Source organism: Topomyia yanbarensis, chromosome 2 (genome assembly GCF_030247195.1).
Source record: "Topomyia yanbarensis strain Yona2022 chromosome 2, ASM3024719v1, whole genome shotgun sequence".
NCBI lineage: Eukaryota > Metazoa > Arthropoda > Insecta > Diptera > Culicidae > Topomyia > Topomyia yanbarensis.
This window is the reverse complement of record NC_080671.1, coordinates 194373890-194387316: the sequence shown is the minus strand read 5'-3', so window position 1 is coordinate 194387316 and position 13427 is coordinate 194373890. Positions and strand designations below refer to the sequence as shown.

The 13427-nt window shown below is 39.6% G+C and overlaps 1 long non-coding RNA gene across 1 annotated transcript; it reads right to left on the bottom strand.

The window, feature by feature from the left end:
* Positions 1 to 5752: 5752 nt before the first annotated feature.
* On the bottom strand, positions 5753 to 8625 carry LOC131682548 (uncharacterized). The gene is made up of 4 exons (XR_009304101.1): positions 8299 to 8625; positions 8033 to 8239; positions 7167 to 7978; positions 5753 to 7104 (listed from the first exon to the last, which is right to left on the bottom strand). It is a non-coding gene; the product is annotated as an uncharacterized LOC131682548 (long non-coding RNA).
* Between the last annotated feature and the right edge of the window lie 4802 nt (positions 8626 to 13427).

Below are 13427 nucleotides of genomic sequence, written 5' to 3'. Positions count from 1 at the left end.
AACGGCAAGTTACGGCGGATAGCCTAGAACAAAGTTTCAATAGCCTACCGATCGCCAGCGTATAGTTTATCCCGCCAAGCCGCCTTTTCATTTACTGGGTTAGTTTTTCCATGCAAAATCAAATGTAAACTTTAAACAGTGGGCGCAAAAATATAGTTCCAGGGATCGAGCTAAAAATTTGCACAGTTGTTCTAGGACCCAAATGGAACCTGAAAAGTTGCTCGGAGCTGGATTCTATTTTTTGTCCCACCCTAATATACAGGTTTGGCGAAGATGGCACTTTGGTATTCGTAAGATGAACTTTACATGAGTGGTGTGAGTGATCACATTAAAAATCGACTTACTTTCGTCATACCGGTCGTTCCGCTCCCATTTAATCGTGTGACCGCTATGACGTCGACCCGTTGTGCTTCTGGATTGCTTACATATTTTTGGTTGCCAAGTTGCCAACACTAGCAAACCGTGTGTTCTGCCACATCTATATATACTGCATTGGTCATCTTGCAGAACTCATACCCGGTCAAAAAAATGCGGACGAACATAGTCGGGCGATTTATGGCGATTTCGCTTGAACCTAGGATAAGATCCGCCAGCTCTGTCCCCTGTTTTTGAACCAATTCTGAACCAGCTCGTGATTGGACGAAAGTGACATAGGCAAACCTTCGGCTTGGAAACTAAAAGTACTAAAGGGCTGCTTGGAAGTGTTGTCATATTGTGATATCAAACATAAAACGACGATTGTTAACTGTGTTGATTTTTATGTTTTCTCGAGATACCGCTTTGTTTCTATAACATCGAAATCAAACATACTATCCAGAACTGAAGTTCCCGAGAGATCAGGTAGCGCGGTTATCATGGATGCTGTTCTGTGTGCGGAATAATGCGGAAATGCCTCTTTTCGAAATCAACAGGCTGTGTATCGTAAGTATGAAAATATTTTGAACTTCATGTAAAAATTGTCTTTGTTCCAGTACCGAGTAAATGGGAAGTACTGAGCAAACAGGGAGAACGGAAGTCGCTTCTTGTTCTTCCTTTGGGATTATCGATACAGTTGAATTTTACAGTTTTCAACTGAATCGATCATCGGTGTAAATAGGAGAGTGTATTTTCTACTGCTGTTTTCTCCGAAACGATCACATGTAGTACTGGAACAAACCTATACATTGCTCCAAACCAAAAATTAAACCTTGCAGAAAAATAGTTTTAGAATATTTAAAATAAATCCGAACAGAGAAGATTATTCTTGTGGCAGAGGTTGCTTGACTCAGAAAGCAACTTACAAAAATGAAGAGGCATGAAGATATTTTTCGTAATGTCCAACAACGAATATATATTATTTTGTTTTGCTGTATTCCGATGGAAAAAGACGTTATGATCGTTTGAATGCGGATATAAAGACTAAATCTTTGATTTTTCCAGAAGCATGAAATTGGTACATAATATAGAATATTTTAATCAGAACAAATATACGACCGAAACAAAACAAATATTTTGGCAACATCCTATCCTAGGCTTGAACCTGAAACTGAATCAGGTTCTAACCCCAACCGCTGTCAGTTCATACATTTTGACAGCAGTTGGGGTTAGGAACTGACTCAGTTTCGCCTCAAACAAAAACCACATTAAAAAGTTTGACGTTTAACTCAACTCGCCTGTGCTAATTACCTCTAGGAACAAATGAAATTTGCGAATGCGATTTAAAAGCAATTTCAACACTTTTCTGGCTGCTGAAAAGGACTTGGTTGTTTTTGCGTTTTTCAAACATGGCGGTTCATGTTTGGCTTAAGCTTAAAATAGTTTTTTAAGCAATTGGCGTGTTCTCACTCTTAATAATAGTCAGATTGTGGTAAGTTTTGGTGTGCAATTCCAATTTCACCATTGATATTTCCAATAGTTTGATAAGTTTATGTGAGTACATAATGAATCCGAAAATAAGTATTATTTGTAATTTTCATAGCAGGCAATTAAGGGCGATTAAATGGCGCGTTCACTGGGCGATTTAAGGGCGGGTAGAGAGGCTAAGAAATGACGGCGGCAAATCGTCCAAATGTTGCATTTGAAATAGCCCCCGAGTTGAGTCAAACGTCGAACTGTTCAAATCGCCTGAGAGCATGTTCAGGAGAGTGTAAGTTTCAGATTTATAATTTTGACAGTTCTATAATATAAAACTGGAAATTTTAAAACTGGAACTTTCTGTCCCCAGCAGCAGTTTTAGCGGGTATTCTATTCAGTTTAAAATTGATGTCTCGCCATGCCTTCAGCGTTACTGCATTCAAATTTATTTTTCCCCAGTCTATCGGTTCTAAGTGTCTCTGCTGAAAACTTTGCATGTATTTAAAACACAGTTCTAAACGTGTTTTAAAATCAGCAACAAATAGAACGGCGTTTTATAACAGTTTTAAATTTTGAAACAAAACTGTTCGAAATAATAAAACAAAACGCTCTGCTGGGGATGTGAATGTTTCAGTTCTAGTCCTACTTTGAAACTCCTATATAAAATAAAACACTCCTGAACATGCTCGCCCGCATTTTTTTTGACCGGGCTTATTCTGTAGGTTATTTTACGGTTGCGTGTAGGTTTTATTGCTTCACCAACAAAGCTGCCAGATGATTTTATTGAAAATCCGTATCATTGTTATAAAAAATCTGTATTTGCCTGTATTCATTGAAGAAAAATAATTTTGATAGTTGATGCGCATTTAAAAGTATTAAGTATTGTCTACTATAAATTCAAACTTCAAAAAGGGGTTTGAAAAGAATACTTTGAAGTAATCTCTACATTTTCGGGCTCAAGAGTTTTTGTTTTTTTTAATATGAAGTGTTATGGTTCATTTGACAGTAAATTGCTGAATAAATGGATATTCTTAATGAAAACGGGTGCAGGAAGGGTCCGCCAATAAAGTTTTCAATTGAAACCTGCATAAATCTGTATTGTGTATTGAAAATCTGCATTCTGTATTAGGTCTGTATCAAAGCTTAAAAATTTGTATAATGGTTAAATATATATTTAAATGGCAGCTCTGTTCACCAAGTGCGTTCTTTCAGCTAAAGAAGAGAAAAACCAAAGAGAATAGGAAAAGAGACGAATAGTGTGAAGCCAAAAATACCTTATTGAGCAGACCAATCGTGCAATGTAAATAAACATTACTCATGCCTGAGTTGGAGGAGATAAGTATTGTAAATCTATCAAAAAAAATTTGAATTTTCGTCAGAATTTAGTGCAATCGTGATTGTAAGGTGCATTCTAGAGTCTATGTATGAGTAAAAACAAGTTTTAGAATTATTTCATCTCTTTGTTTCGAAATGCACATCGTTTGATATACAAATTCAACGATCGACAAAAGGTTTGTTTTCAAAATATAATAGGAGTCATTAAAGTGCTGCCTTTGGAAACGGTTGCCAAATTCTAGTGTTGAAATCATCGTAAAGGGAGTGTTGCCGTTTTGACTGATTTTCACTCTGCGTCTCTTTCACTATTCTCTTTGAGAAAAACAAGTTTTTCGCTGTTTTAAGGTTCCCCCACACTGACGCGATTTTGTCGCAGCGACTGCGAAAATTTCGCGAAGCGACTTGTCGCTAGCAACTCTGCTCATGGCGACAGATGTGCGCTCCCATACTGACGCGAACTTTTCGCGTCGGCTGTTGCGAAATTGCAGCGATTTTTGAACAATCGCTGCGTGCGAGCATTGTGTCACAGTCGCTGGGTGTTCGCCAGATATTCAAGATGGCGCAGACTAATCAACTATTGTCATTTGGCGCATCTCAACTTTACATAAGTTGACCAGAATTCCGAAAAAAATGAAAATAGTTATACGAAAAAAATCGCCTAAATTTCAAAACCAAACTGATGGACGCTTCTATACCACTACCAAGTCCAACAAAACTATTTGAAAACGAAGATTACATACCGTATAAAAGCCAGGTAAATCGAATAAATACTGGAGCGGTAAAATTGAATTGAAAGTAGGGTGGTTAGAGCTATTTACTATAATCCAGTGCTTCAAGTCCTCCGAGAATAAAAAATATTCCAAAGCGGACTCATCTTTCCAAAGAGCTGATCGAAAAATAGTTCGACGAACCGAACGATTCCGACGTAGAAGAATTAGTGAAAGCATTGGAAAAACGAAACGTCGGTAATAATACGGATGATGAGAAAGGCCTCCCGGAAAAGGACGATCATTTCTTGTTCAACGAAGATGTTTTAGCATTTTGTTTGAGGGAAGAAAACGCCAATGAACGGTTGAACATGTTATGCCAAAGATTCCATAACAATCTGAAATATAAGAATATAAAGTTCATACCGCAAATCGAGCGGGAGATTGAAGTTCCCCACAACATAAAGATAATCGATGAAATCTTGGGTACGGACTCGATCGGAATTCCCATGCGATCAGATGATAATCATGTTTCTTCAGCTGGACGAATAAATAGCAACCTCTCGTCGAGCAAGTTCTGTATGTTGGTTAACGGTATAACCCAATAGAGCAAGTGCACATCAAATCAAAATATACTCACACTAGCTTTGTTCCAGTACAAGGAAATCACTCCGGAGTAAACAGGAGCAAAAAATTCTTGCTCCTTTTTACTCCGGTTTGCTACCAGAAGAAGAAAAAAAAGAAGAAGAGAGTAAAGGAACGATTTTCTCCGGAGTACTTCCAGTTTCTCCTGGAACAGACCTACTGATAGCTGCTCAATTTCTCACGAGTATATGTACATTCGCAATCAAAACCCCACTGCTTCTGGTCGGATATACGTGCAGCAACGACGAATCATCTGAATACACCTCTATCGAAGACTGCATATCAAGAAGACTGCTAACTCTGTCCAGAATCTGGAGACAGTAACAGCAACGCCACTTGCGGGTAAAGGTGGTACTTCCCATAGTGATGCACACACACATATACACTTTAACATTAAGCTTCCTACCTTCAGACAATAGAGGTGCTGTAACCTCTGTCGCTTCTCGTTTGTATGGGGGAAGGAAAGAGATATCAGTCTTCTTAATATGTAGTCTTCGCCTCTATGCTAACCGGATCTAATCTGCCGTATATGCGAGAGTTAACTTACATCTCCTTGTTTATAATCCTGGTACCGAATGTGGAGACTCCCAAGTTCGGCACCAACGGGCTGGAGTGTGTGGTGTTGCAGCAGACTGGTGCGTATTTATCTGTGAGGAGAGGAGTACCGCAGCGAGTTTCCCAGGAGGGGATGCTACCGCTAGCAATGTTGATCAGTGGCGAAAGGGTCTGCGTTACAAGGCTGCTTGGTCCGATCAACGTTCCCTTTGTGATCGATGAAAACGTGGAGCTAATGATATATAGGCGATATGTTTCGCCAATTCCTATTCACTACAACATGGACGCATGTTCACAAATTGGAATTCGGTCCACTAACCGAGTAATTTTTAATCGGTTCCAAAGATAGACAATATTTATGAAGCCAAGCTTCGCCGAAGGATTAAGGTGTTTTATTACCTTGTTTTACATCTTTTTGGAGTACGATGTGTATCTTATCTTAGGACAAAGTCTCCTAACAGGCGATAGTACTTTTGTCATTATACGAGAGAACAACGATTTCTACTTTGTAGATCCAACCAGCGGTAAAAAATAGTCCAGCTCCGATACGTACTGTCCTTTAAGTAGAATTTACTACTTTGTCAATCAGGACAACGTCTAGGGAAATATTCAAAAAGAGAACCGGGTGTTCCTGACGCAACTAGATGTGAACAAATCAGCCTACTGAAGACCGCTATTCAATCGATCTCATGAAGCTCCCACCGGTTGTATTCACGATGGAATTTACTTGTACAAAAATGCACTGAATGTACGAGATTTGTAAAAAACTATTGAAAAAAAGATTGTTAAGAAGATTGCAATTTGGAGAACGCACCGTAAAATTACATGGAACCGGTTAGTTTATGAAGCTATCAATTGTGTATTCTCGGATGGTATGCTATAGCAAAAAACGCAATAACTATATTCTAGTTTCAGCCATATAAGTAACCAACTTGCATACGCCCTTCCCAACTTTCAGTCGGACACTTGTCTGGAAACTAATACGAATGGCAATCTGGAACTGTTCAGTCAACTGTTATCCTTTCCTCAATAGTATATACAATATAAAGTATGCTACAATTTAAACTTTAAACTTGCTTTTCTCGAAATCAATATATTGTCACTTAGCCCGGTCTGACGTAACTCCGACCAGTTCGCTCCCAGCAAGACTTATTCATTACCAGCCATCGAAGTTTAGTCTTTGGTCGTGGTTGCCGAACGAACCATCGCAGATCCGGATCGCAAGAATCTGGGGGATTTGTGTAATCCTCTATTTTCTCCACAGTTATTTCCACCAAACCTTATGACACTGTTGCTATAATTTGTATTTTTCGTTATTTTGCAGTTTTATTACGTACGAAAATCTGTTAGTTTACACTGTACATCAGGTCAAGGAAAAGCATTTTTGGTTAAAGTTAACAATTAACATAAGGAGCGAATAATTATTTATAATCTTTTGCGCAGCGAATGCCTGCTCAGCTTTATACTCGTCGAAAGCCTCTACGAGGACAACCCGCTTGATCTCGCTACATCTTACGAAGTAAGATAGCTCATTTAGAATTTTATCCATGGTATTGCTCAATTGGGGGCTTCTGCAGATCATTGTTCTCGACAGTTTCACCGGGTGTCCGACGGTTCCATACAAATAGCTACATTGGACCCACAGTATGATGTACGGGTGATTGGTAGTTAGTTTGCACCGCTTCTCCTTCTATCGCTGTATTGTAGCACAATCTGTATCTGCTTCGTAAGCGGAACCACTCACAGGGGCAATGGTACTCACCCAGCCCAGGTAGTACTTTAATATCGCCGTTAGTAGTGCGCTGATTAAAAAATGTGTATCCTTAATGTTGGCCAGCAATAGCAGGTAACAAAGATCGTTCATAAAATTATTATCAATTTTAAGCGCAGCCCGATTAGAACATGTACTGCTTTGAGTTCCAAGAGTGCACGCACCACTGCTTAGCGTTAGCCACATGGGATTTACCAGTTTGGGTACAGTAAAAAAATCCACTGGGCACTGCTGCGTTATGCCGGCAACCAGCATTATCTGTAGCAATAAATTAACACAACTGTTTGAACAGGTAAGTGAAGGGTTTCTATCAAGCCTACCTGGAGTAACTGCGGCTACCTGTAGCTTGCGTTTTCCGCCGCCATTCTTAAACGACACAGCATTGATTCAAATATACTCATGTGTTCCGAGCTGAATGCTTCAATTTCCTGCAGCATGTCATCGTTTAGTTGAACGCACAGCACAATTCCTAGACGTGCCTTTTTGTGCAAAGGTCTCCCGTGATAATTGGTTGCAGTGGAAAGAACTTCCCCGCTAAACGCTTTTTGTCTAGTCAGTACTATGGTTTCACTATTCCGTCGATTTTTACCACCGGCGCAACCATCGCTCGCTGTCACTTGACTGCTAATGTTCACCGAACCGGTCGTATTGACCTCGATGAAAGCTGCCATACTGACTATAGTCGTCTAAACTTGTGCAATTCAGAGACTGTGAAATATCAATACTGGTATCTAAACTAAGTCTTCGAAAACACTCGAAATCACTAGAAATTGATGCTAGACTGTTTCGGTGCGATGGCGTGGTTGACTTGATGAAAACGCCCAAGGTTCCGTTCCACCATACCCTGAGTCAAGGCCACTTTTGGTTGAAAGTCTCGGATCTGCCAGATGCTACAAATGCGCAAACTCGATTGGCAGTGGTGGCCTTTGTCTGTGGTTGTACGAAGTATCATATTACATCAAAGTGGACGAAGTAACAGTAAACGACCGTAGTGACGTTGTACCTATGGAGCTACGATCACTTTCCGACGTATGTCGGCCGTTGTATAGTGCATTCTGACCGATACTTGGCAGTTCATAGCCCAAGTAGGTGGAAGTGGATACTTTTTTACTGCTGTTGCTGCTACTGTTGGCTACTGAAACACGTAAGCATACTCAATGGTTTTTCGAATTTTTAATCAATGTACCTTCAAACTGCTGTCCTGGAAGACTATAGGTGCAGAACCAAAAATCATTTCGGCCATCGACGTGGTATCGCTTTTGGTATACATAGCTGTTGCGCTGATATAAAATTTTGCGATAAAATTTCCCACGCTGTTGGATCGCTTTGTATTGCGGTACTGAAAGTGGACGTTGTTGCTGCATTGGATTCGCCGGAAATTTTCTCGACCGCACTGGAATCAAACAGTAGTTTACGACCTCGAATGTCACATTCGCGGACAAGAACACGAACCTGGTCAGCGGTGAAAGTTGATTCTTCTGAGGTATATTTCTGTGTTGCTGAACTAGCACTGCGCTTCTTGGTATACTATAGTTGAAAACAGATTGTTGAATAATGCAATATTTATAGTCAACTCCATATTAAATTTACAAAAGGGCGAATAAGATTTGTAAACAAACTTTTATTTTGATGGTTTCTCTTAATTTACTATAATTTCAAAGCAGAAAACAATTGAAATTACTTCTACGAAGGGTAAAAATTTACATTAACGCATATTTTTCATGAAATTCCACACTGCAGCAGACTAATGAGCGAAACAAGTTTGTTTACAAAAAACACTTTCGCCCTTTTGACGAATTAATATTGAACTGATTTACTATCCTCTCTTCTTGTTTGTTTTCTTACTGTGTCTAGATTGTGTCGAGCAAACGACCTGCTTCACGCAAAGATGTTTTAAATATAAAGACACGCGGACAAATACACTATTCTCACTGAATGGCTGATAAAACAATCGAAATTTTTTTTTTTAATTTTAGGACAACATACGTCGTATTACCATGAGATTAAAATTGAGGTTGTCCCATCTAGCTACTATAGTTTGCAAATGTCACTTTGTGTCGCTTGTAATGCGAAATTCGCGCCGGTGTGGGCACACATGCGAATCGCACTGTCGCAGGAAGCGCGACGAAATCGCTAAGCGAAATTTTCGCAGTCGCTGCGACATAATCGCGTCAGTGTGGGGGAACCTTTATAGTGGTGTGTGAAGAAATTTTGTATCAAATTGACAGCTAAAAGTCAGATTGATTCGTTGTTTCGCATATTTTTGACTCTGGAAAAAGGGTGAAGTGGAGGTGTGTTTTGTACTATATTCTGTGTGGTTGGTCGACGATTTAGGTGACGAAATTTTACGTTTTAGGTACTTCTTAACGAATCAAGATTCCAGAGATACTAGCGGATAACGCCGCGTACTTTTTCGTTTACGTTGGTCTCCTGGAGGTAGCAAAAGGTGAATTGTGTACTCGGTTCTACAGAAATCTAAAAAGAATTGTAAAGAGGAAAGGCGCTGCTCTAGTCTCCATCTTTATTTTGCATTTTTTCTCGTGTCAGACTTTTTTTCGCCACGGTTGTGTTATTTCATGTTTACTCAATAACTTGCCAAGTGTGTGAAAAATTGCTGCTCACCTCTGGATGTGAGGAGAATGATTTTTGCTGACGGCGAAATTCCGATACCGGAATAAGACTAATCTAGCGTTACGTAATTGAAGCGAGAAACTAATTTCATTTGGACTCCCATTACTTGCCGGAATAATACGTGCCGAAGAAAAGTGCCAGGGTGGTGTAATAGTGCTCTAAATACCAACGAATAGGTCTTTGACAGCAAAATTCAGCCCACGTCACGTAAAGGGCAACACTTGACAACCAGTATTTACAAACATTGGAATCTTACCCAATTTGAAGCAAGCAAATAATTGACGTTTGATTAAATACTGCTGCAGACCCGGAGTACCAAGCCCCCAGGATGGCGTTCAATGAGGTAAGTGTCTTTGACCCTTTGCCAATTATGAACAGTTCAAACATCTATCTAGGGTTTGAGTCAATGTTACGTTTTTGGGTCCAGCTGTACGCAATATTGCAGAGGCGATAAATCCGTGCTGACCTTGACCGGTTGTTCTGCTAGTGGTATCTTTCGGCATTATGCTGCTTGCGAAAATCGAATACACATGCAGATGCGGCGAGTAATAATAAACGATAAAGCATATACCTATGGCAGTCCGGACGCAAAATGGGCAAATTCTTTGAAATAAATAACCGATGTCTGCTCTTTTTTCTGTCAAATAGCGATGTGAGATTTTTCCGGTTGCTGTTGTGGTAAAAGCTGATTGAGTTGACCCGCTTGCTTTCAAAACTGATCAGGTCATACACTGCCAATAAAAGCATAAGAGTCCCATATAGATTTTTGTCGAAAATGAGTTAGCTGTTGGATTGTATTCTGTATTACCACTAAATCACAATGCCCAAATAAGATTATCATGTTTGTTCAGAAAATATCGAAAAAAAATAGCAAAACAGGGTTGTCCCATCCATAAGGCTCAATGAAAATGTAAATGACACATTCTTTCGTGACGTTTACAACGATTTGACGAATCTTCATTCGACAAATATGTTATAACTTTATCAAATGAACACCTACATTAAAAATTATTACAGATTTAGAAAGTAGACAAAATTTCACAAAAGATTCAATCAACAAAAACTGAATACACTAGAATTTGATGATTTGACTTTTATTGAAATACCTTAAAAGTTCTAATTTGTCACGCGTTGTAACGTCACGCTAAATTATCGGTCAGGAAACAATCCTCTTCCAGTATATTCAGTTTATATTGATTGAATCTTTCGTGAAATTTTGTCTACTTTCTGAATCTGTAATAAGTTTTGATGTAGGTGCTCATTTGATAAAGTTATAAAATAATTGTCGAACAAAGATTCGTCAAATTGTTGTAACGTCACGAAAGAATGTGTCAAATCTTGAACAGCATTTTTTCTCGAATTGCTTTTTTCAATATGGGACTCTTATGCTTTTATGGGCAGTTAACACAGAATTGTCTAACAAACAAATTTTACAGCTGTTCATAAAACAAACAGTTTTTTTTTGTGAATTTCATGTAGCACGAACATAGCGCCCTAATTCATCCCACTCATTTGAACACATTAGTTAGAGCAGTGTCCTCTATCTCTATTGAACGCATTTGCTCAAATGATAGAATGAATAAGGGTACGTTGTACTCGACTTCTCACTTCGCTCAAACGCGAGCATTTTACATGCAAAAATTTAAACTTTTTTGCTTGAACGAAGCAAAGATGGTGATACCTCTTTAAGCGTGATCCAGTTACTCTAAGTCGAGTTATCAATGAAATAGTGTGACATCCTGACTAATGAGATGAATAATATGGGCTCTACCCTACGCATCAGAACTATTCGAGATGATTGTTTTAGACCTTACTCTTTGGCGAATTGTTCGACTATGCCCAAACTACTCTTCACAATATATCTGCTCGATAAGTTTGCCAATGAACTGCAAACCGATGCTATTTACACTTATTTTACCACAGCCTTCGACCGATCAACTATAATATCCCTCAAAGAAGCCATCTTGATCCATTATTATTTCTCCTCTATTTAAATGACATCAATATCAAATGACGAGAACTGCATTTATCTTTTACTGGTGACTTGCGGAATTCCAGCAATGTTGAAAATCCCTTGATTTTCACGTCAAAGATCTCAGACTGCTTATATTTGGTAGTTTCTTCCATTTCCTTATTTATATATACTTGAGGAGCAAGTAATATAAATTGATTGTTAAAGTGGAACTAAACCTAAATAAAGCGTATGAACCGGTATTGGGTCCTTGTTAGTCCATTTGATGTTTTCACTGGAACAATGCAAACATACATTTTAATTAAAGATTCAGGAAAAAATACTGTGCTGAATGTGCGTGCTGTTGAAGTTAGATAACTGCAACACCCGTCCTCTTATCCCATTTATTTCTGGTATTATCATCTGCCATCACTACTAAGTCACCCACCTGTATTGCTCTTGTTTCCGAAAACCACTTCGTTCGTCGGGAGGTAGTCGAAAGGTACTTCCTGATCCACCGTTTCCAGAATTTACCCAGCATATGTTGCACAATATTCTAACCGCTTCGTAGCGGTACCTTCAGCATTTGTTTCCAACGGGGATACCCTTGTGTGGAGAAGCTCATGGGGTCAGGTGTCACTACGTATTCGTATCCGTGAAGGTGCTCGCCAAACATTCCTTGCATCGGTCAATCTTACGTTCAAGCTCCCGTTTTACCCCAACAAAGTTCGAAGTTCTGCTTTGATCGCTGAATGTTTCGTGTGATCCACCATTTGACGTCACTTCTCCCAATCTTAATCAGACAAGGACTAAAATCGTCGGCGTCAGTATGGGTGAATGGGTTGACAAACGGTGTCACGTGATAGATTACAAAACTTGATAGTACTGGCATCGTTTCGCTGTGTGTCGACATGCAGTCGTGAAATGGTAAACTTTGGTCGCACTCCATTCAGTACAACTTCGTCATTCCTGTGTCCCTGCTGTCGGTGATACCAGTTCAAGATCAAGTCGGTTAGGTAGTGTCTTCTTGGTAGAATCACGGGAAATCTGCGTGCTCCAGTCGACTTTCCATCAGCACAACTCAGAACTCGTGTAGCTCATGCGATGATTCCAATATATTGCTCGAACTGTCGAGTGGTTTCTGTGTATCCCTCGGCAATTCAAAATTTCGATGTAAAGTGATTATTTCATCTTAAAATCCCTTGTACTGGGCGATTTTTTCTGTGGTTCTTTCTGCCAATCGGAGCTTGTCTCGACTTGCATCCTTATTTACTCCTTTCTTACATAATGAGATGAAGCAATGAACGTAATTCAGTGCTCCTTGTAGACGTTTCCACTTCGAGAACCAGTGGAAGTCAACCAAACTTCCAGGGACTAGGTATCTGTGGACACCAACCGATCCTAGCTCCTCAGACGCATCTGGTGGCGGTAGCGGCTGATGTTTGTTTTCTTCGAAGATTATCGATGGTTCTTGATGGTTTTTTAACTTTCGCGGTCGCATCCCATATGACGCGCTCCGGCTTTCTAGGATTTAGTGCTATAACAAATGCAGATATCACATATGCCAAGGATCGAATTAAGAAAGTTCTTCGTTAATGGCTTCATGAGATTATCCTTTGACTGTGTACTCATGAATTAGCCGCCAAAAACATTTTCATATAGTTCAGGGTTTTTCATCAGCTTTCTTTCCAGACTCATTAGTCGATTTTCTGCCGTTGATTTGCTATTTGGAAACTCGCCATGTCTCCTGAGAAGCCCCGTTTCAATTTTTTGGACGACAAACGTTTGTGATTTCCTGCAAGATTCTTCTGGTACGTTTATCTTCCACCCCTTCGACAGCTGGGGATATAGTGACTATAATTTTTTAAGCTTTTAATTCTGCGTTCGATCCAAGCTTCCCATGCTGCGATGCTGCATACATTGTGCCGTGTAGACTTCTGACTACGTTCCATAAAGAACCCATGCCATTCTGCTTTTCGTGATCATAGGCTTCCCTGCT